Source organism: Leptonychotes weddellii, chromosome X (genome assembly GCF_054177405.1).
Source record: "Leptonychotes weddellii isolate Sample4059 chromosome X, ASM5417740v2, whole genome shotgun sequence".
NCBI classification, from domain to species: domain Eukaryota; kingdom Metazoa; phylum Chordata; class Mammalia; order Carnivora; family Phocidae; genus Leptonychotes; species Leptonychotes weddellii.
In genome coordinates, this window is record NC_138385.1 from 194,158 (window position 1) to 219,944 (window position 25,787).

Sequence of the window (25,787 nt, forward strand, 5' to 3'; positions counted from 1 at the left end):
ATTAGTATTTTTGCATCCTTTGGGTAAATACCTAGTAGTACAGTTGCTGGATCATAAGGTAGTTCTTTTTTTTTTTTTTTTTAAGATTTTATTTATTTATTTGAGAGAGAGAGAATGAGAGAGAGCACATGAGAGGGGGGAGGGCCAGAGGGAGAAGCAGACTCCCTGCCAAGCAGGGAGGCCGATGCGGGACTCGATCCAGGGACTCCAGGATCATGATCTGAGCCGAAGGCAGTCGCTTAACCAACTGAGCCACCCAGGCGCCCTCATAAGGTAGTTCTATTCTTAACTCTTGAACCTCCATACTGTTTTCCAGAGTGGCTGCACCAGTTTGCATTTCCAGCAATAGTGTGAGAGGGTTCCCCTTTCTCCACATCCTCACCAACACTGGTTGTTTCCTGTGTTGTTGATTTTAGCCATTCTGACAGGTGTGGGATGATATCTCATTGTAGTTTTGATTTATAGTTCCCTGCTGATGAATGATATTAAGCATCTTTTCATGTGTCTGTTGGCCATCTGTATGACTTCTTTCGAAAAATGTCTATTCATGTCTTCTGCCCATTTTTTAACTGGATTATTTGGTTTTTGTGTGTTGGGTCTTACAAGTTCTTTATATATTTTCTATACTAACCTTTTATTGGCTATATCATTTGCAACTGTGCAGAGCTTTTTATTGTGATGTACTCCTAATAGTTTATTTTAGCTTTTGCTTCCCTTGCCTCAGGAGACATATCTAGAAAGAAGTGGCCATGGCCAATGTCAAAGAGATTACTGCTTGTATTCTCCTCTAGGATTTTAATGGTTTTCTGTCTCACATTTAGGTCTTTAATCCATTTTGAATTTGTTTTTCTGTATGGTGTAACAAAGTGGTCCAGTTTCATTCTTTTGCACGTTGTTGTCCAGTTTTCCCAACACCATTTGTTGAAGAGACTCTTTTTTCCATCGGATAGTTTTTCCTGCTTTATTGAAGATTAATTGACCATACAGTTATGTGTTTATTTCTGGGTTTTCTATTTTTTTCCATTGATCTATGTGCCTATGTTTGTGCCAGAACCATACTGTCTTGATCACTACAGCTTTGCAATGTAACTTGAAGTCCAAAATCATGATGCCTCCAGTTTCAATTTTCTTTTTCAAGGTTGCTTTGTATATTCGGGGTCTTCTGTGGTTCCATATAAATTTTAGGATGGTTTGTTCTAGCTCTGTGGAAAATGCTGTTGGTATTTTGATAGAGATTGCATTAAATGTGTAGATTGCTTTGGGTAATACAGACATTTTAACAATATTTGTTCTTTTGATCCTTGAGCATAGAATGCCTTTCCATTTCTTTGTGTCATCTTCAATTTCTTTCATTCCTAGGTATCTTATTATTTTTGGTGTAATTGTAAAAGATTAATTCCTTGATTTCTCTTTCTGCTGCTTCATGATTGGTATATAGAAATGCAACATATTTCTGTACATTGATTTTTGTATCCTGTGACTTTACTGAATTTGTGTATCAGTTCTAGCAGCTTTTGGTAGAGTCTTTCTGGTTTTCTATATAGAGTATCATGTCATCTGCAAATAGTGGAAGTTTGACTTCTTCCTTGCCAATCTGGATGCTTTTTATTTTGTTGTTGTTGTCTGATTGCTGTAGCTAAGACTTCAATAGAGAATCTTTTTAATACACAGTTAAAATCACGTCATTCACCAGCTTAAATTTTTTCAATGGCTCTTTACTTATCTTTGGACAAATTCCAAACTCCCTAATATGAGCAAAAGTCTTCACATAATTTGGGCCTTCTCCAGTCTCATTTTGCCACCCTGCCCTCTAGTCCCAAATCACAGTGAAATTCTTTAAGTTCCTAAAAAAATGTATTGCTAACTATCACCTCCTGTTCTTCAAACATATTTGAAACACTTTTTAATTCCCCTTTTCCTGGTTAGCTTCTATTCATCCTTTAGGTCTCATTTTGGTCATAATTTCTCCCAATAAAGTCTCTGACTCCCTAGTCTGTATCTGTCCTTCCTATGTTCTTACATAAAACTCTATATGATTCTTATTATGGCACTTTTCAGATTGTATTATAGTTGTCTGTTTAATTGTCTGCACCTTACTTCCAGATTGTGAATCTCACAAAACCAAAGATTTTTTCTGTTTTGTTCATCATTGTTTCACAGGTAACTAACACATTGCCTGAATCATATTGATTTCCAACAAGTATTTGTTGAATGAATAAATAAGAACATAGAATAATATAATTAATTAACAACGTTGAACAAATTTAGCATATTGTTAGAAGTTATTTTTAAAGATCTACAGAAAAGTTATAAAATTTATTGTATAATGTGCTATGAAGCAAACACAAAAATTTTAAAAATAGGACTTAAAGGACAAATTCTCTGAGCACAATTTAATTAAAATAAAAATAAAAAACAAAATGGAAACACCTGGAAAATTTTAAACTTCACTTTAAATATGTTGGGCAGATACAATTCTTAAAACATAATTACATTTAATAAATAATAAAAATTAAATAAAAAACTCCTGGTTTCTGGACTGACATGTAAAGAGGTTGGAAGTCACCATTCCTGTTCTCACAACCAGAAACAAATGCTGAAAACTGAAAATCAACAACTCTTCTTAGATCCATCAGAGAATTGAAGTCACAGGGCAGGCCACCTCCACAAAAACTGGAAAAGCAGAGAAGACAGGTGGGTATAGAGAATCATAGCTTAGTGGGAGCAGAAACTGCACTGAAGCCAGTATGGGATAGAAACACAAGGTAATTGGCTGGTTGTTGGAGACTAAACATGGATTAGTTTGAGAGATGAAAAAGTTCTAGAGGTCCAGCCTTAGGGGAGACTCCACACTTTCAAGAGTTTTACCCCTGAGAATCCCACCATGGTAAAGATCAGAGAAAAATCCGGGGGCGCCTGGGTGGCTCAGTCTTTAAGCGTCTGCCTTCGGCTCAGGTCATGATCCCAGGGTCCTGGGATCAAGCCCCACATCGGGCTCCCTGCTCGGCGGGAAGCCTGCTTCTCCTTCTCCCACTCCCCCTGCTTGTGTTCTTTCTCTCGCTGTGTCTCCCTCTGTCAAATAAATAAATAAAATATTTAAAAAAAAAATCAGAGAAAAATCCCCTCGTGTTTCCATCAGAGGGAGGGGGAAAACTAATGATTTTTAAATAGACCCAGAGTGTTCTATTCTCCTTAACAAAGTTCTGTCCTCAAGAGAAACTACTATATCAAAAGTACACTGAGATATCACCTCATACCTGTCAGAATGGCTGAAATCAACATCATATGAAACAACAGGTGTTGGCGAGGATGTGGGAAATGGGAACCCTCTTGCATTTTGGGTGGGAATGCAAACTGGTGCAGCCACTCTGGAAAGAATTATGGAGGTTCCTCAAAAAGTTAAGAATAGAACTACCCTACAATCCAGCAGTTGCACTACTAGGTATTTACCCAAAGAATACAAAAATGCCAATTCGAAGAGATACATGCACCCCAGTGTTTTTAGCAGCATTATCAACAATAGCCAAATTATGGAAATAGCCCAAGTGTCCATGGGCTGATGAATGAATAAAGAAGATGTAGTATATGTACACAATGGAATGTTACTCAACCATAAAAAAATGAAATCTTGCTGTTTGCAATTATGTTGATGAAGCTAGAGAGTATAATGCTAAGTGAAATAAGTCAGTCAAAGAAAGGCAAATACCATATGATTTCACTCATATGTGGAATTTAAGGAACAAAACAAATGAGTAAAATGAAAAGAGAGAGAGGGGGTCAAACAAAGAAACAGACTCTTAACTGTAGAAAACAAACTGATGGTTACCAGAGGGGGAGATTGGGGGGCGGGTATGGGTGAACTAGGAGTGCACTTGTTGTAATGAGCCCCAGGTGTTGTATGAAAGTGTTGAATCACTATATTGTACACTTGAAACTAATATTACATTCTATGTTAACTGGAATTTAAATAAAAATTTTTAAAAAGAGAAGCAACTTTACCAGAGCCTAACCAGTGTGGATTTTACCAGAGTCTAAATGATTTGAGGAAAGGAAAATACCAAACTCCAGAATTTTCTATTCTTCCTGGTAGGGGAAGATAAATACCCCATTCTAGCTTGAAGCACTTGTGAAGGTCACAGCCCAGAAGTGCATACTCACTAAAAGACTGAGATAGGAGGGGCGCCTGGGTGGCTCAGTTGTTAGGCATCTGCCTTCGGCTCAGGTCATGACCAGGGTCCTGGGATCGAGCCCTGCATTGGGCTCCCTGCTCCGCGGGAAGCCTGCTTCTCCCTCTCCCACTCCTTTGCTTGTGTTCCTGCTCTCACTATCTCTCTCTCTGTTAAATAAATAAATAAAATCTTTAAGAAAAAAAAAAAAGACTGAGACAGGAGATTTCTAACATAACTATATTTTCACATATTATTTTCAATATACCATTCAATTCAACTTGCCAGTATTTTATTTATTTATAATTTTAACACATAAATCCATAGGTAAAATAGATCTATAATAACCTTATTGGTGATACATTTCTTGGTGTTCTGTGTTAGGATTTTGCTAGCTTCATAAAATGAATGAAGTATCTTTCAATATTTTCCTGTGTTCTGGGATAATTTCTATAGGATTTGAATTAACTGTTTCTTTGACATTTTCTAAAATTTATCCAAAAGTTTGTAGGGCTCAGGTCCCCTTTTTCTTTGTTGGTTATTGGTCTATTCATTTTTATATGTCTTTACTTAATTTAGGTAACTTATATTCTTACAAAAGATTGTCCCTTTGAGATTTTCAAAAGTATGTATTTTTATATATTATAATTTTCCCTCTGTATCTACTATATTATCCTTCTTTCCAATTAATTGGAACTACTGATAATAATCAATAATTGTTTTACATTGACTATATTTGCCTGAGATTTTTCTACTTCATTGCCTTTTTTTCTAAGATCACCTTCTTGGAATTATTTACAATTTTTCAGTTTTATAATTTACCTACTTTGTTTTTTATATTTGTCATTTTCTTCTTTTTGCTTTATTGTGTCCTTTTTATAACCTTTTGAGTTGACTTTTACATTTTGACTTTATATTTGGATAGAGTTTTCATAGTATTTCATGAATTTAATTTAGTTTAATTTTTTTAAATTTTTATATATGCTTTATTTGCTTTTGTACCTATTGATATCCTATTTTTATCTATTACAGCTGGGCTGACAAAAGGATTTTCCAAACTTTAATCCAAGATTGGATAAATTTTTAAATATTTATTAGACCCTAGTTTTTAGAGCAGTTGTAGATTTATAGAAAAAAATGTACAGAAAGTACAGAGAATTCTCATTTTCCCCTTCACACATACAGAGAAAGAGAGATAGAGAGACAGAAACAGAGAGTCTCTCTTATTATTAACATTTTGCATTAGTGTGGTACATTTGTTGTAATTGATGAACAAATTCTGATATATTATTTTTAACTAAAGTCCACAGTTTACATTAGGGTTCCTTCTTTGTGCTGTACACTTCTGGGTTTTGACAAATGCATAATGTCATGTTCCCACCATTACAGTATCATACAGAATAGTTTCACTGCCCCCCAAAGAACCCTGTGAACCCCCAATTCATCCCTCTTCCATCTTTCTGAACCCCTGGCAACCACTGATATTTTCACTATTTCCATAGTTTTGTCTTTTTCCCAGAATGTCATATACTGTACTATAGTCCCCATATAGTATGGAATCATACAGTATGTAGCTTTTTCAGACTGACTTCTCTTACTTAATAATATGCATCTAAGTTTCCTCCATGTTTTTTCATGGATTTATACTCATTTCTTTTTAATCACTCCATTGTCTGGATATACCACAGTTTATTAAACATTCACTTATTGAAGGACATTTTAGTTGCTTCTAATTTTTGGCAATTATGCATAAAGGTGCTATAAACATTTGTGTGCAGGTTTTTGTGTGGATATAAGTTTTTAACTCTGTTGGGTAAAAACCAAGGACACAATTACTTGATTATATGGAAAGAGTATGTTTAGTTTTATTTGGTGTCCAAAGCGGTGATACCATTTTGCATTTCCACCAGCAATGAATAAGAGTTCTTGATATTTTTGGTGTTGTTAGTGCTTTGGATTTTAGCCATTCTAATAGGCATGTAACGATATCTCATTGTCATTTTAATTTTCAATTCCCTAATGATATATGATGTTGAACATCTTTTCGTATGCTTATTTGCCATCTATAGATCTTCTTTGGTAAGATGTCTGTTCAGGTCCTATGCCTATTTTGTAACTGGGTTGTTTGGTTTCTTTATTGTTGAGTTTTAAGAGTTCTTTGTGTATTTTGACTACAAGTCCTTTATAACATATGATGTATTTTACAAATATTTTCTTGTAGTCTGTGTCTTATCTTTTTATTTTTAACAGTGTCTTTCACAGAGCAGAAGTCTTTAATTTTAATGAAGTCTGACTTTTCTTTTCACAGATTGCACTTTTGGTATTGTGTCTAAAAAGTTATCACTAACTGCAAGGTCACCAAGATTTTCTCCCGTGTTATCATCCAGAAATTACATAGTTTTGTATTTTAAATTTAGAATTATGATCCATTTAGGGTTAATTTTTGTAGAAGGTATAAATTTTGTGCAAACCTTAGAATTAATTTGTCAGTATCCACAAAATAACTTGCTGGGATTTTTTTTTTTAATTTTACTATGTTATGTTAGTCACCATACAATGGTGAGGAACTAGATGCTTTACTACTGAGATAGAGGACAAGATAAGAATACTCCCACTCACCACTCCTCCACCCCTATTCAACATTGTTCTCCAAGTCTTAGCTAATGCAATAAGACAAGAAAAAGAAGTCAAAGATATACAGATTTGGAAGAAGAAATAAAACTGTCTTTATAGATGATATGCCTGTCAATGTAGAAAAATTGACCAAAAAAACAACAAAACAAATAAACAAAACTCCTGGAACTAATAAGAGACTATAGCAAGGTTGCAGGACACAAGGTTAATACACAAAAGTCAATTGCTTTCAAATATACCAGAAATGAACAATTATAATATAAAATTTAAAACACAATGCCATTGACATTAGCACAAAAAATGAAATGCTTAGGTATAAACCTTACAAGATATGTACAATATCTATATAAGAACACAGACAAAAATTGCATGATTTAACTTACATGTGGAATCTAAAAAAGTCAAACTCTTAGAAGCAGAGATAGAATGGAGGTTGCCAGGGGCTGGTGGTGGGAGAGATGTTGGTCAAAGGATACAAAGTTTTAGTTATGCAGCATGAATAAATCTCAAGATGTAATGCACAGCATAGTGACAATAGTTAATAATACTGTATGTATACTTGAAATTTGTTAAGAAAGTAGATCTTTTTTCTTTTTCAATTTTCATCTACTCTTTTTTTTATTTTATTATGTTATGTTAATCACCACACATTACATCATTAGTTTTTGATGTAGTCTTCCATGATTCATTGTTTGCATATAACACCCAGTGCTCCATGCAGAACGTGCCCTCTTTAATACCCATCACCAGGCTAACCCATCCCCCCACGCTCCTCCCCTCTAGAACTCTCAGTTTGTTTCTCAGAGTCCATAATCTCTCATGGTTCATCTCCCCCTCCGATTTCCCCCCTTTCATTTTTCCCTTCTTACTCTCTTCTTTTTTTTTTTTAACATATAATGTATTATTTGTTTCAGAGGTACAGGTCTGTGATTCAACAGTCTTACACAATTCACAGCGCTCACCATAGCACATACCCTCCCCAGTGTCTATCACCCAGCCACCGCATCCCTCCCACCCCCACCACTCCAACAACCCTGTTTGTTTCCTGAGATTAAGAATTCCTCATATCAGTGAGATCATATGATACATGTCTTTATCTGATTGACTTCTTTAGCTTAGCATAATACCCTCTAGAAAATGTTTTAAATAATATTATCAACAATATTCAAGAAAACATTATACCTATACAACTAAATTAGAGAAGGCTGGGGACACCTGGGTGGCTCAGTTAGTTGGACATCTGACTCTTGGTTCTGGCTCAGGTCATGATCTAATGGGTTGTGGGATTGAGCCCTGCATCCGGCTCTGCACTCAGTGGGAGGTCTGCTTGAAGATTCTCTCCCTCTGCCCCCCCAATGAAAAAATCTTTAAAAAAATAATTTAGAGAAAGCTGTTATGAAACAGCCTAGAAAGAGAATGTAACAAGAGTGGGCCAAAATGAAGACATCATGAAAGAAATCGCTGAAAATCTAAAGCACTCATTTATAATCAGGAGAAAGTAAACTACTAAGGACAAAAATCATAGTTCTTATTGGAAGAGAATCAAGGCAGAAAACTTCCTAGTAATCTATTTTAAGATAGCCAGAAACAAAGGCAGAAATAGAAAATTTAAAAGCCTCACTCAATTAGATTAAAAGAAGGTAATTAAGATTTCTGACAATCAAAATAAGCTCAATGTTTTTCAAATGTAAAAAGGAAAGAATTTGATTATAATGTAAAGTTTAAAAAATATTAATAAAATATTTAAAATGAGAGAGAAGAAAAAGAAAAGGCTTGGCTGAAAGTTTGAAAAAACAGCAGAAAATCTAAAGAAAGATATATTCCTATGTTTATTCATTATATATATCACAGTAGGGTTACCAAATATTAATAATATATTCCACAGAGGCCATTGTGCATAATTTTACAATATGACACTGGTTCACTGAAAGAACCAAATTCCAAATATTAAGCATAAAAGTTCTGGTCCTGTATCTCTATCCACCAAAAAACATTTAGGGCTTCTAAGACAATAACTAAGGAAGATGCACAGGTGGTTGATCTACAAATATATTTAGCTACTGCATGGATAAAAAGTGACCTTGACTAATCATTTAATGGTAAGCTTAAGCTTATGAAACTCAACTTTCAACATCATACTTAATGGTGGAAGACTGAAAGCTTTTACTCTAAGTCAAGGAATAAGATAAAAATGTCTGTTCCCACCACTTCTATTCAATCAACATTACACTACATATATACAATGGAATATTACTCAGCCATAAGAAAGGATGAATATCCAACTTTTACTCAACATGGATGGGACTGGAGGAGATTATGCTAAGTGAAATAAGTCAAGCAGAGAAAGTCAATTATCATATGGTTTCACTTACTTGTGGAACATAAGGAATAGCATGGAGGACATTAGGAGAAGGAAGGGGAAAATGAAGGGGGGGGAAATCGGAGGGGGAGATGAACCATGACATACTATGGACTCTGAGAAACAAACTGAGGGTTTTAGAGGGGAGCAGGGTGGGGGGATGGGTTAACCTGGTGATGGGTATTAAGGAGGGCACGTACTGCATTCAGTACTGGGTGTTATACAAAAACAATGAATCGTGGATCATAACATCAAAAACTAATGATGTATTGTATGGTGACTAACATAACATAATAAAATAAAATTTTAAAAAATTGCACTACAGGTTCTGTTTGGGCAATTAGGCAAGGAAAAAAAGTCATCCATATTTGAAAGGAAGAAGTAAAACAATCTATTTACAGCTGACCTAAACTTGTATATAAACATTCCTAAGGAATATACACACACATGCACATATACACACATATTTAGAACTAATAAACAAAATTAATATACCAAAACAACTTTTATTTCTATACACTAGCAATGATCAATTTGAAGATGAAATTAAGAACAATTTTATTTACAATAGCATCAAAAAGAATAAAATACTTAGGAATAAACTTAATGAAACACGTACAAGACTTATACACTGAAAAGTATAAAACATTGTTGAAAGAAATTAAAGAAGAAATAAATAAAGGGAAACACATTCCATTTTCATGGATCAGAGAACTAAACATTGTAAACATGGCAATACTCCCCGAATTGATTTGTAGATTCAATGTAATCCCCATCAAAATCCTAACTGGATTTTTTTTTTAGAAATTGATGAGTAATTCCTAAAATTCATATGAAAACGCAAGAGGCACAGAATAGCCACAATAGTCTTGAGAAGGAAGAACAAAATACAAGTATTTAAACTTTGTGAATTCGAAATATACTGCAAAACTATAGTAATCAAAACAGTGTAGTATTGGCATAGGAACAGATAAATAGGTCAATGGAATAGAATTGAGTGCTTAGAAATAAACTCTTTAATTTATGGTCAATTGATTTTCTACAGAAGGTCAGGACAATTTCATGGGAGAAGATAGTGTTTACAAAAAATGGTACTGAGACAACAAGATATCCACATCCATATAATAAATTTGTGCCCCTACCTCATACCATACAAGAAAATCAATTCAAAATGAATATAGACATAGATGTAACAGATCAGACTATAAAAATCTTAGAAGATGACAATCTGGCTTGTGAAGATGGTAGTGGAACAGGAGGACCGTAGGCTCAGCTTGTCCTACAAATACAACTATCAAATCCTCCTAAATATACCAAAAATTGACCTGAAGACTGGCAGAACAAACTCCACAACTATAGGTAGAGAAGAGACCACAGTGAAGAAAGTAGAAAGTGCAGAGGTGAGGTTTGGGAGAGAAACAGATCATGGCCACTGCAGTGGGGAGGGAGCTGCAGTCACAGAGAAGGGTGAGAGAGACTGACTAGCATGCAGGGGAGCATACAGAGAAAATAAATACCCATAGCAATTGGCTTGGAAAGTGAGACGGGCCAAACTGTGTGAGTTCTTGCAACCAGCAGGGCTTAAAGCATAGAGTTTTAAAGGTCAGTAAGCATGGCTGGGATAGAGCCTGGAAGGCACTGGGGCTACTCTTAGAGAGAGGGCAGGCAAACAACCCATGGAAATATAGCATGGAAACAGAGATCTGAAGAGCACCTGGGGCACACAGTGGGAAGGTTATTTGCTCATCTCTGAACACATCCCAGAGATATGCCTCTGGGGGGAAAAAAACCTGGCTGGCACCATTTCCTTCCTCCACCCTTCAGCATAAGCAAAGAGTCAATTGCAGGAAAGAGCACAGAGCAGACATTACTCAACTTGCTTACACCAAGTCCCAACCTCCCATGCTTCAGTGGAACAACCCTTCACAGTCACACTCACACCAGTTTGAGGGAGGCAAGCCCCCTCCCCCAGAAGACTGGCCCAAACCCCTGTTCACGTGACATCTCCCAACCTGGGAGTTTTGTGAAGCCTCAGTTCTGTCAGGGTGGTGACAGGTCTCAACAGTCTGGTCTGTTTCACAAACAGACCAGAACACACCTAGTTAAAATGCACCACATTCAGGCCAGGGACCAAACACTGCCCACAACAGGCAAAGAGAGCCTCTGCAGACAACTGGCCTGAAAGATAAAGCAGCCAGGAAAAAACAGCACGTGCAGCACACATTGGAGACACTCCTGGAAGTGTCAGGCCCTGGGGGAACAGAGGACACTACATGGCAGGGCAATACAGGACCTCTGCTTCCTAAGGTCCTTACCCTCAAGAACAGGAGATGTAGCTGCCTTTCTTAAAACAGAGAAACAGGCACAGAGACTTAGACAAAACGAGAAGACAAAGAAATTTATCCCAAATGAAAGAACAGGACAAGCCCATGGCCAGAGATCTAAGCAAAACAGATATAAATAACATGCCTGATAGAGAATATTAAGTAATGATCATAAGGATGCTCACTGGACTTGAGAAAAGAGTGGAAGGCATGAGTGAGACTCTTCACAAAGAGATAAGGAGTAACATATCAGAGATAAAAGGCTCAATAAGTGAAATGAGAAACACTCTTGATGGAATGAACAGCAGGCTGGAAGAAGCAGAGGAATGAATTAATGACCTAGAAGCATAGTAATGGAAAGTAATCAAGCTGAACAAAAGAAAGAAGAATTACACAAAATGAGAATAGACTTAGGGAACTCAGTTACTCCACCAAATGTAATAACATTCATAATATAAGAGTCCCAGAAGAAGAGAGAGAAAAAGGGGCAGAACATTTATCTAAAGAAATAATAGCTGACAATTTCCCTAATCTGGAGAAGGAAACAGATATCCAGACCCAGGAGACACAGAGAACCCCATCAAAATCAACAAAAGCAGACACACACCAAGACGTATTGTAATTAAATTGGCAAAATATGGTGATAAAGAAAAAAAATTAAAAGCAGAAAGACAAAAGAAGACAGTAACTTACAAGGTAAAACCCATAAGGCTAGCAGGGGATTTTTCAGCAGAAACTTTGCAAGCCAGAGGGAATGTCATGATACTTTCAAAGTGCAGAATGGGAAAAATCTACAGAAAAGAATTCTCTATCCAGAAAGGTTATCATTCAGTACAGAAGGAGAGATAAAGAGTTTTTCAGACAAATAAAAACTAAAGGAGTTTTTGGACACTAAACCAGCTCTGCAAGAAATATTAAAGGGGACTCTTGGAGTGGAAAGGACAGACCAAAAGTGATAGTATGAAGGTAGGAAACACAAAAGCAGTAAAAATGAATATCTCTGTAAAAATCAATCAAGGAACTCACAAAATATAAGGATGTAAAATACGACAACATATACCTAAAATGTGGGGAGGAGAGGAGTAAGAATGGGTTCAAACTTAAATAACTATCAGCTTAATATAGACTCTTATATGCAGAAGATGTTGTATACAAGCCTAATGGTAGTCATATATCAAAAACCACTAATAAATATGCAAAAAATAAAGAGAAATAAATCCAAATAAAATACAAAAGAAAACCAGCAAGCCATGAAAGAGAAAGACAAGAAGGATCAGAGAAAATATACAGAAAAAAATTGCAAAACAAATAATAAAATGTCAATAAATACATATCTATTAATAATTAATTTGAATGTAAGTGGACAAAATGCTCCAATCAAAAGAAATAGGGTGACAGAATGGATAAAAACCAAGACCCATCTATATGTTGCCTACAAGAGACTTATTTCAGACCTAAAGACACCTGTAGATTAAAAGTGAGGAGATGGAGAAGATCTATCATGCAAATGGATATCAAAAGAAAGCTGGGGTATCAATACTTATATTGGACAAAATAGACTGTAAAACCATAACAAGACACAAAGAAAGACATGGCATAATAATAAAGGGGACAATCCAATAAGAAGATATAACAATTGTAAATATTATGCACCCAACAGAGGAGCACCCAAATACATAAAGCAATTAATAACAAACATAACAGAACTAATTGACAATAATACAATAATAGTAGGTGACTTTAAAGCCCCACTTACATCAGTGGACAGATCATTGAAACAGAAAATAAACAAATAAACAGTGGCTTTGAATGACACTCTTGAACAGATGGATTTAACAGATATGTTCAGAACATTCCAACCTAAAACACCAGAATACACATTCTTTTCAAGTATACACAAAACATTCTCCAGAATAGATCACATATTAGCCCACAAAACAAGCCTCAACAAATTCAAGATGAAAATCATATCATACACCTTTTGTCATCACAGTGCTATGAAACTAGAAGTCAACCACAAGAAAAAATCTGGGAAGAAAAAATACAGGAAGGTTAAATAACATGCTACTAAATAGTGAATGGGTCAACTAGGAAATAAAAGAAAAATAGAAAAGTACATGGAAACAAATGAAAAGAAACAATGGTCAAAACCTTTGGGATACAGCAAAAGTGGTTCTGAGAGGGAAGTTTATGGCAATCCATGCCTACCTCAAGAAGCAAGAAAAATCACAAATAAACAACCTAATGTTACACCTAAAGGAACTAGAAAAATAACAACTAAACCTAAAGCCAGCAGAAGGAAGGAAATAATGAAAAGAGCAGAAATAAATAATATAGACATTAAAAAAAAAATAGAACAGATCAATGAAACCAGTAGATGGTTGATAAACCTCTAGCCAGATTTATCGAGAAAAAAAGAGAAAGGACTCAAATAAATAAAATCACAAATGAGAGATGAGAAATAACAACCAACACCACAGAAATACAATTATAAGAGAATATTATTTTAAAAAACTGTGTCAACAAATTGGACAACCTAAAATAAATGGATAAATTGCTATAAACATATAAACTACCAAACCTGAACCAGGAAGAAATACAAAATTTAAGCCAACTGATAACCAGCAAAGAAATTAAATTAGTAACAACAACAAAAAAAAAAACCCCAAAAAACTCCCAAGAAACAAAAGTCTAGGACCAGATGGCTTCGCAGGTGAATTCCACCAAACATTTAAAGAAGTGTTAATACCTATTCTCAAACTATGCCAAAAAATAGAAAAGGAAGGAAAACTCCCAAACTCATTCTATGAGGCCAGCATTATTACCCTGATATCAAAACCAGATAAAGATGCCAGTAAAAAAGAGAACTATGGGCCAATATCCTTGATGAACATAGGTATAAAAATGCTCAACAAAATACTAGCAAACTGAATCCAACAAATACATTAAAAAAATCATTCACCACACACAAGGGGAATTTCTTCCTGGGTTGCAAGGGTGGTTCAATATTCACAAATCGATTAACATAATACATCACATCAATAAGAGAAAGGGTAAGAACTATGTGGTCATTTCAATAGATGCAGAAAAAAGCATTAGACAAAGTACAACATCCATTCATGATGAAACCCTCAACAAAGTAGGGATAGAGGACACATACCTCAATATAATAAAGGCCATATATGGAAAACCCACAGTAACCACTTTTATTCAACATAGTACTGGAAGGCCTAGCCACAGCAGTCAGATGAACAAAAAGAAATAAAAGGAATCCAAATCAGCAAGGAAGAAGTCAAACTTCCACAATTTGCAGATGACTCTATCTAGAAAACCCAAAAGACTCCACCAAAAAACTGCTAGAACTGATTAACAAATTCAGTAAAGTCACAGGATACAAAAATCAATGTACAGAAATCTGTTGCATTTCTATACACCAGTCATGAAGCAGCAGAAAGAGAAATTAAGGAATCAATCCCATTTACAATTGCACCAAAAATAATAAGATACCTAGGAATAAACATAACCAAGTGAAAGACCTGTACTCTGAAAACTATGAAACACCGATGAAGGAAATTGAAGACATCACAAAGAAATACTTTCCAAACTCATAGACTGGAAAAACAAATATTATTAAAATGTCTATATTACCCAAAGCAATTGACACATTTAATACAATCCCTATCAAAGTACTAACATTTTCTCAGAACTAGAACAAACCATCCTAGAATTTGTATGGAACCACAAAAGACCCTGAATAGCCAAAGTAATCTTGAAAAAGAAAAGCAAAGCTGGAGGCATCATAAATCTAGACTTAAAGTTATATTATAAAGCTGTATTAACAAAAACAGTATGGTACTGGCACAAGAATAAACAAATACATCAATGGAAGAGAACAGAAAATCCAGAAATGAACCTACAATTATATGGTCAAGTAATCTTTGACAAAGCAGGAAATATATCCAATGGGAAAAAGACAGTATCTTCAACAAATTGTGTTGGGAAAAGTGGACAGAAATATGCAAAAATTGAAACTGGACCACTTTATTACACTATACAAAAAAATAAATTCAAAATGGATTACAAACCTAAAAGTGAAACCTGAAACCATAAAAATCCTTGGAGAGAACACAGGTGGTAGCAATTTTTTTCTAGGTATGTCTCCTGAGGCAAGGGAAACAAAAGCAAAAATAAACTATTGGGACTTCATCAAAATAAAAAGCTTCTGCACAGTGAAGAAAACAATCAACAAAATGAAAAGAAAACCTATAGAATAGGAGAAGATATTTGCAAAAGACATATCTGATAAAGGGTTAGTATCCAAAATATATAAAGAATTTATAAAACTCAACACCCAAAAAACAAATAATCCAATTTAGAAATGAGCAGAAGCCATAAACAGAGATTTTCTCAAAGAAGACATACAGATAGTCAACAGACACATGAAGAGATGCTCAACATCCCTTACCATTACGGAAATGCAAATCAAAACTACAATGAGCTATCACCTCACACGTATCAGAATGGCTATGATCAACAACACAAGAAACAGGTGTTGGCGAGGATGTGGAGGAAAAGAAATTCTTGCACTGTTGGTGGGAATGCAAACTGGTGCAGCCACTCTGGGAATCAGTATGGATGTTCCTCAGAAAGTTAAAAATAGAACTACCCTATGATCCAACCATCACATTACTGGGTACTTAGCCCAAAAATACAAAAACACTAATTCAAAGGGATACATGCACCCCGATGTTTATAGCAGCATTATTTACAATAGCCAAATTATGGAAGTAGCCTAAGTGCTTATCAATAGATGAACGGATAAAGAGGAAGTGGTACACACACACACACACACACACACACACACATGAATAGTATTCAGCCATGAAAAAGAATGAAACATATAACACTGTATGTTAACTATATTGGAATTAATATTTTAAAAAAGAAAAAATCTTAGAAGAAAATATAAGAGTAATCTTTACTATCTTGGGTCAGGCAATGGTTTCTTATATTGATGACCAAAAACAGGTAACAAAATAAAAAATAGGTAATTTGGACTTTATCAAAATTAAAAATTTTTGTGCTGTCAATGGTACAGTCAAGAAAATGAAAAGACAACCCTCAGAATGAGAGGAAAATTTTGCAAATCATGAACTGATAAGGGACTTTTAAAAAGTTTTAATTTAAATTTTAGTTATCATACATGTAATATTAATTTCAGGTGTATAAAAGAGTGATTCAACACTTCCATACAATACCTGGTGCTTATCACAAGTGCCCTCTTTAATCCTTTTCATCTATTGAACCCATGCCCCATCCACCTCCCCTCTGGTAACCATTAGTTTGTTCTCTGTAGTTAAGTGTCTGTTTCTTGGTTTGCCTCTCTTTCTTATTTTCCCCCTTTGCTCATTTGTTTTGTTTCTTAAATTGCACATATGAGTGAAATCACATATTTGTCTTCTGAGTGACTTATGTCAGTTAGCATACTACTCTCTAGCTCCATCCATATCATTGCCAATGGCAAGATTTCACTCTTTTTCCCCCCAAATTTTTATTTAAATTCCAGCCAGTTAACATACAGCACAATATTAGTTTCAGGTGTAGAATTTAGTGATTCACCACTTACATATGACGACTGGTGCCCATCACAACAAGTACCCTCCTTAATATCCATCATCTGTTTAACCCATCCCCCAACCCACCTCCCCTCCAGTAACCATCAGTTTGTTCTCTATGGTTAGGAGTTTGTTTCTTGGTTTGCCTCTCTTTTTCCCCCAGTATGTTCATTTGTTTTGTTTTTTAAATTCCACATGTGAGTGAAATCATGTGGTATTTGTCTCTCTGACTTATTTCACTTAGCATGTAATACTCTCTAGCTCTATCCATGTCATTGCAAAAGGCAAGATTTCATTCTTTTTTATGACAGTAATATTCCATTGTATATATATGTGTGTGTACATATATACACACACACGTGTGTGTGTGTGTGTGTATACCACATCTTCTTTGTCCATTCATCAGTCAATGAACATTTGGGCTGTTTCCATAATTTGACTACTGTTAATAATGCTGCTATAAACATTGAGTTGCATGTATCCTGATAAAGGACTTTTATCCAGAACACATGAAGAACTTTTACAACTCAATAATATAAAAATAAATATCCCAATTGAAAAGTGGGAAAAGGATCTGAATATACATTTCTCCAGAAAAATTATAAACAAATGCATAATAAGCACAGATGTTCAACATAATTAGTCATTATGGAAATGCAGAGCAAATATATAAGAGATGCCATTTCATACCCACTGGGATAGATACAATAAATGCAGACATTAACAAGAGTTTTCAAGAATATGAGGAAATTTCAACCCTTATACACTGCTGGTGGGATTGTAAAATGGTGGCACTCCTTTGAAAAACAGTTTGGCCATTCCTCAAATTGTTAAACATAGAATTAAAATATTACCTATCAGCTCTACTTCTAGGTATATGCCAAAGAGAAATAAAAACATATGTCTACACAAAATCTTGTACAAGAACAATATTAGCAGAATCATGCATAATAGCTAAAAAGAAGAAATAACACAAAAGTCTATTAATTGATGTATGGATAAATAAAACATTGTATATTCATACAATGAAATATTATTTTGGAATAAAAGTGTGAAGTACTCATTCAGATTGGCTCCTTTGCCCTTTCAGTATGACTTCATCTCTCCTTTTTTGATCAGTTAGTTTTGGGCCTTACAAGATTCTCCAAGCTCATCTTAGATTTTCCCTTCCCCAGCCCAGTAATCACTCATTTTTCCAAGTAGCTCTGGTTCCTTTATTAGAGAATGGTATTTAGAAACCAAGATCTGAATGTTAGGTGTGCTTGTTGCTACTGAATGTCATCCATATTATTGCATAAATCAACAGTTTATTCCTTTTTATTGCTGAGTAGTTTTCCATTTTTTAGATGTGCCACAATCAATTTACTTGTTGAAGGACAGCTAAGTTGTATCCATTTTTTTGTGATTATAAATAAATCTGCTATAAATCATCACATACAGGCTTTTGAGTGAGCATAAATTGTTATTTCTTCTGGGCAAATGTCTAGGACAGGGATTTCCAGATCACCTGATAGGCATATTTTTAGAAGAAACTGCCAGATTATTTTCCAAAGTGGCTATACCAATTTGCATTTTCACCAGCAGTGTATGAGCATTCCACTTCCTCTGCATATTCACCAGAATTTGGTATTGCCAGGTTTTTAAGTTTTAAACCTTGTAATAGATGTGCTGTGGTATCTCATTGTGGTTTCAAATGGCATTTTCAAAATGATTAATCATATGTTTCTTTTCATATGTTAATTTGATATCTGTATATTTTCTTTGGTTAAGTGTCTATTCAGTTACTTTGATCACTTTTATTGGTTTATTTTCTCATGTTGAGTTTTGAGAATTCTTTACATATTCTAGATAAGTCCTTTGCCAGAAGTGATTTGCAGATACTTTCTCCTAGTCTGTGCCTTGTCCTTTCTTTCTCTTAACAGTGTCCTTTGCAGTACAAGTGGTTTTTAAGTTATAATGAAGCCCAATTAATGATTTTTTAAAGATTTTCTTTATTTATTTGACAAAGAGAGAGAGAGAACAGCAGAGGGAGAGGGAGAAGCAGATTCCCCGCTGAGCAGGGAGCCCGATGAGGGACTCGATCCCAGGACCCCAGGATCATGACCCCAGCAGAAGGTAGATGCTTAACCAACTGAGCCACTCAGGTGCCCTGTAATTAATTATTTTTTTAAATGGATTTTACTTTTAATGTCAAATCTAAAAACGCTGCTTGACTCAAGACCATACAGATATTCTCTTGTTTTCTTCTAGAAGTTTTATGGTTTTTACAATTAAGATTATGATCTGTGTTGAATCAATTTTTAACAGATTTATTGAGATATAATTGATATACAAAGAACGTATATATTTAATGTGTGTAATTTGATGAGTTTGGAATATACAAACACCTGTGATACCATCACCACGATCAAGGTAATAGACATATCAAACACCTCCCATGGTTTCCTTGTGCTCTGTGTGTGTGTGTGTGTGTGTGTAAGAATACTTAACACAGGGGTGCCTGGGTGGCTCAGTTGGTTAAGCGACTGCCTTTGGCTCAGGTCATGATCCCAGGGTCCTGGGATCGAGTCCCACATCAGGCTCCCTCCTCAGCAGGGAGTCTGCTTCTCCCTCTGACCCTCCCCCCTCTCATGCTCTCTCTCTATCTCATTCTCTCTCAAATAAATAAATAAAATCTTTAAAAAAAAAAAAAGAAAATGTTAAAAAAAAAAAAAGAATACTTAACACAAACTGAGGGTTACAGAAGGGAGGGGTGTGAGGGGATGGGGTAACCGGGTGATGGGTATTAAGGAGGGCACATGTTGTGATGAGCACTGGGTGTTATACGCAACTAATGAATCATTGAACACCACATCAAAAATTAATGATGTACTATATGTTGGCTAATTTAACATAATAACTCAAAAAAGAATACTTAACATGAGATCTACCCTCTTAACAAATTTTGAAGTGCACAATACCATATTGCTAACTATAGGCAATATGTTATATAGCAGATCTCTATAACGTATTCATCTAGGATAACTGAAACTTACTGAATTACAACTCTCCATTTTTCTTATCCCTTAGCCCCTAGAAACCACTACTGTATTCTTTTCTTCTATTAATTTGATTATTTTAGATAATTCGTATAAGTGGAATCATGCAATATTTGTTCTTCTGTAACTGGCTTATTTCACTTAGCATGATGTCTTCAAGGTTCATGCATGTTGTAGCATGTGACAGGATCTCTTTCCTTTTTAAAGCAAAATAATATTCCATTGTATGTATATACCACATTTTCTTTATCATTCATCTGTTAATCTGTCAAGTTAATTTTTGGGTAAGTTATGAGTTGGTATACAACAGAATTTGTTTGCACATTAATGTCCAATTGTTCCAGGACCAATTTTTGAAAGGGCTACACCTTATACTTTGAATTCTTTTCATTTTTAAAAAAAATCATGTATTTCTTTTTGGGCTCTCTGTTCTGTTCCGTTGACCTATGTGTCTATACTTTCAGTCTTAACACCTACAGTTATCTTGATTATTGTAGCATTATAGTAAGTCTTGAAATCAGATAGCGTGGGTCCTCCAACTTTGTCTTTTTTTCAAAATTGTTTTGGCTGTTCTTGTTCCTTTCACTTTCCATGAAAATTTTAGAATAAACTCATTATTATGTACAAAAAAAGACTTCTGGGATTGTATTGAATTTAAAGATCAAATTGAGAGCTGACATCTTACCAATATTGAATCTTCAATATTGAATATGGTATAGGTCTCCATTTATTTAGGCTTTCTTTGATTTCTTTCAGCAATGTTTTTTAGTTATCAGCATACAGACAGTGCACATATTTTATTAGATTTATATCTAAGTGTTTCATTTTTGTGCTATTACAAGTGGTATTTTTAAAAATTTGAAACCCATTTGTGCATTTCTTGTCTATAGAAATATAATTGAATTTTCTATGCTGACTTAGTATCTTATGACCTTGCTAAACTCATATATTAAGTCTAGGATCTTTTTTTGTAGATTCTTTGGTATTTTCTTCATTAAATAATTGTCACCTGAAAGTACATAGTTTTATTTATTCTCTTTCAATCTCTATGCCTTTTATTTTTGTTTTCCCTTATTGCATTGATTGGGACTTCCAGTATTTTGTTGAATAAGCATTAATTATAAGAAAGTATTTCCCTACTTTGTTTTTCATCTTTCAGAGAAAGCATTCCATCTCATCATTAAGTATGGTATTAACTGTCAGCTTTGACTGTATCCCCTTTATCATGTTAAGGAAGTTTCCCTCTAGTCCTAGCTTTCTGGGAGTTTTTAAAATATCATGAATAGATGCTTAATTTTCTTAGATGCTTTCTCTGCATCTATTTAAATTATCATATACTTTTTCTTATATTACTAATATGGTGAATTTCATTGATTTTCAAATGTCGAACCAGCCTTTCATTACTAGAATAAACCACTACCACCTTGGTCATGATGTATTATGCATTTTATACATTGTTAGATTTGATTTGCTAATATTTTGAGTATTTTTGCATCTATGTTTATGAGAAATATTGGCTTCTAGTTTCTTTTTTGTAATATCTTTGATTTGGTATTAGAGTAATGCTTGCCTCATAAAATAAGTTGAGAAGTGTTTCTTCTATTTATAAAGAACATTATATGACTAATAATCTTAAATTTATTGAGGCTTGTTTTATGGCACAAAGTATGATTAATAATGGTGAATATTCCATGTGCATGTGAAAAGAAATTGTATTCTGCTTTTGTTAGGTGGAGTGTTTTATAAATGTAAACAAAGTCTTGTTGTTCAGGTCTTCTTTTTTTAAAGATTTTATGTATTTGAGAGAGAGAGAAAGAGAGAGAGAGCATGAGCAGGGGGAAGGGGCAGAGCGAGAGGGAGAAGCAGGCTGCCAGCTGAGCAGGGAGCCCCATGTGGGGCTTGATCCCAGGACCCTGGGACCATGACCTGAGCCAAACTTAACTGACTGAGCCACCCAGGCACCCCAAGTCTTCTATATCCTTACTGATTTTCTGTTTACTTGTCTTACCAGCTGCTACAAAAGAAGTGTTGAAGTCTCCAACTATAACTGTAGACTTATATACTTTTTTTAGTTACAGTAATTTGTGATTTTGCCTTATGGATTCTGAAGCTCTGCTGTAAAGAGTATAAACACTTAAGATTATGTCTTTTGGAGAATTTATCCCTTCATCATGTGTAATGTCCCTCTATATTCCTGTTAATACTCCTTTTCTGAAGACTTTTTTGTCTGATAGTGTAACCACTATAGTTTTGTTTTGTTTAATGTCTGCATTACATATCTTTCTCTATCCTTTTATGTTTAACTTATGTATGTCTTTATAATTAAAGTAGTTTTCTTGTAAACAGCATACAGTTGGGTCTTGAATTTTTTTAATCCAATATGACACTCTCTGCCTTTAAACTGGTATGTTTAGACTTTTCACATTTAATGCTTACTGTGATTATTGATATGATTGAATTAAAATCTGCCATCTTGATAGCTGTTTTCTAATTGTTCTATGTCATCTCTGTTTCTTTATTCCTCCTTTTCTGCTTTCTCTTCTTTTAGCTGAACACTTTAAACTTCTATTTTATCTCCTCTTGATGTACTATTTATATTCCATTTTAATAAATTTTTAGTGGTTACTCATAGTATGATATTCATATTTTAATCAGAGTCTACTAGCAAATATTATTTTCCCACTTCACAAGGAGTATAAGACTTTACAACAGTATATTCCCAATTTTTAGTCCTTCTTATCCTTTGTGCTTTAGTTGGAATAACTTCCACTTTTATATATGTTATGAAAATATAATAAATTGTTACTATTTTCCCTAGATGGTGTTATCATTTAAACCAATAAACATAAGAAAGAGTAAATAATTCAATTTTAAATTTTATTTCATTTTCAGCATTGTTTATTTCCTCATGTAGTCAGTCCCACGTTTATCTGATACAGTATTATTTCTGCATTAAAAACTTCCTTTTACCTTGTAGAGTGGGCCTTCTGACAATGAATTATCTCAGTTTTGGCTTCTCTGATACAGTATTTTACCTTCATTTTTTTTTAAAGATTTTATTTATTTGAGAGAGAGAATGAGAGAGAGAGAGCACATGAGAGGGGGGAGGGTCAGAGGGAGAAGCAGGCTCCCTGCTGAGCAGGGAGCCCGATGCGGGACTCGATCCCAGGACTCCAGGATCATGACCTGAGCTGAAGGCAGTCGCTTAACCAACTGAGCCACCCAGGCGCCTTTTACCTTCATTTTTAAAAGAATTTTTTTCTGGGCAAAGAATGCTAGATTAAGAGTTTCTTCTTTCTACACATTTAAATGATCCCTCTATTGTCTCCTGACTTGCATGGTTTCCAACAGGCAGTCTGTTATTCTTTTGTCTCTGCCTTCAAGATTTTCTCTTTGTCTTTTGTTTCCAGCTGTTTGAATATCATATACTTAGCATCTTCCTTCCTGTTTAGAGTACTCTGAGTTTATGAAAATGTGGTTTGGTGTCTGTCATTAATTTTCAAAAGTTCTCAGTCATCATTTCTTTTTTTTTTTTTTTTTTTTTTTTAAGATTTTATTTATTTTTTTTTTTTAGAGAGCAAGCGAGAGAGAAACAGCATGAGAGGGGAGAGGGTCAGAGGGAGAAGCAGGCTCCCCGCTGAGCCGGGAGCCCGATGTGGGACTCGATCCCAGGACCCTGGGATCATGACCTGAGCCGAAGGCAGATGCTTAACCATCTGAGCCACCCAGGCGCCCCTCAGTCATCATTTCTTTAAACACTTTTTCTGCATCACCCTTTCTCTTCTCTTTCTGAGATTCTAATTAAAATGATGTCACCTGAAGTTTTGTTGTTGTTGTTCTTATTATTGTTGTTGTTGTTTCTTTTTTTTCTTCCTTTCTTTTCTGGACAAAATGACAAGACAGAGAAATTTATCCCAAAAGAAAGAACAGGAGGTGGTACTCACTGCCAGGAATTTAATCAATATGGATATAGGTAAGATGTGTGAACTAGAATTTGAAACGATTATAAAGATACTAGCTGGGCTTCAAAAAAGTATAGGAGACACTAGAAAATCCCTTACTGTAGAGATGAAAGGACTAAAATCTAGTCAAGCCAAAATTAAAAATGCTATTACTGAGATGCAGTCCCAAGTGGATACCATAGAAATGAGGATGAATGAAGCAGGAGAATCAGTGATATAGAAGATAAAATAACGGAAAATAAGGAAGCTTAAAAGTAGAGAGAAAGAAAACTATTAGATCATGAAGGGAGACTTATAGAACTCAGCAATTCCATAAAGCAAAATAATTTCTGTATATTAGGGGTCCCAGAAGATGAGGAGTGGAAGAAAAGGGCAGAAGGTTTTTTCAACAAATTATAGCTGGGAACTTCTCTAATCTGAGGAAGGAAACAGGCGTTCAAGTGCAAGAGGCACAGAGAACCGCCCTCAAAATCAACAAAAATAGGTCACAACTTGCCATATTATAGTGAAGCTTGCAAATTTCAAAGATAAAGAGAAAATCTTGAAAGCATCTTGTGACAAGAGGTCCTTAACCTATAAGGGTAGACACATAAGCCTGGCAGCAGACCTGTTCACAGAGACCTGGCAGGCCAAAAAAGACTGGCATGATATATTCAATGGGATAAAATGGGAAAAATATGCAACTAAGAATAGTTTATCCAGCAAAGCTGTCATTAAGAATAAAAAGAGAGATAAATTGTTTCCAGGACAAACAAAAAATTAAGAAACTTGTGAACACTAAACCATCCCTGCAAGAAATATTAAAGATCCTTTGAGTGGAGAGAGAGCCCAAAAGTAACAAAAACCAGAAAGGAAAAGACACAATCTATAGGAACAGTGACTTTACAGGTAATACAATAGCACTAAATTCATATCTTTCAATAATTACTCTGAATGTAAATGGACTAAGTGCTCCAATCAAAAGACATAGGGTATCAGAATGGATACAAAAAAAACCCCAAGACTTATTGATATGCTGCTTACAAGAGACTCAATTTAGACCCAAAGACACCTCCAGATTGAAAGTGAAGGGATCGAGAACCATTTATCATGCCAATGGACATCAAAAAAGAACTAGGATGGCAAACGTTATAGCAAACTCGATTTTAAACCAAAAACTGTAATAAGAGATGAAGAAGAACACTATATCATAATTAAAGGGTCTATCCAACAAGAAGTTCTAACAAATGTAAATATTTATGCCCTAACATGGAAGCAGCCAAATATATAAACAAATTAATAACAAAATTCAAGAAACTCATTGACAATAATACAATAAGAGTAGGGGACTTTAACACCTCACTCACAGCAAAGGACAGATCATCTAAGAAGATTAACAAGGAAACAAGGGCTTTGAATGACACACTGGACCAGATAGACTTCACAGATACAGTCAGAGAATTTCATCCTAAAACAGCAGAATACACATTCTTCTTGAGTGTACATGGAACATTCTCCAGAATAGATCACATACTGGGTCACAAATCAGGTCTCAACTGGTACCAAAAGATTGACATAATACCATGCATCTTTTCAGACCACAGTGCTTTAAAACTGGAAGTCAACCATAAGAAAAAATTTGGAAGGACCACAAATACATGGAGGTTAAAGAGCATCCTACTAAAGAATGAATGGGTCAACCAGGAAATT

The 25,787-nt window shown here is 34.9% G+C and overlaps 1 long non-coding RNA gene across 1 annotated transcript in view; it reads left to right on the forward strand.

Moving 5' to 3' along the window:
• LOC145717745 (uncharacterized) overlaps positions 1–19,249 on the forward strand; it is a 142,809-nt gene extending 123,560 nt beyond the window's left edge. The window contains exon 4 of the long non-coding RNA XR_014141129.1: positions 19,107–19,249. This is a non-coding gene — a long non-coding RNA (uncharacterized LOC145717745). The remainder of the gene's footprint in view (positions 1–19,106) is intronic.
• The last annotated feature ends 6,538 nt before the right edge of the window (positions 19,250–25,787 follow it).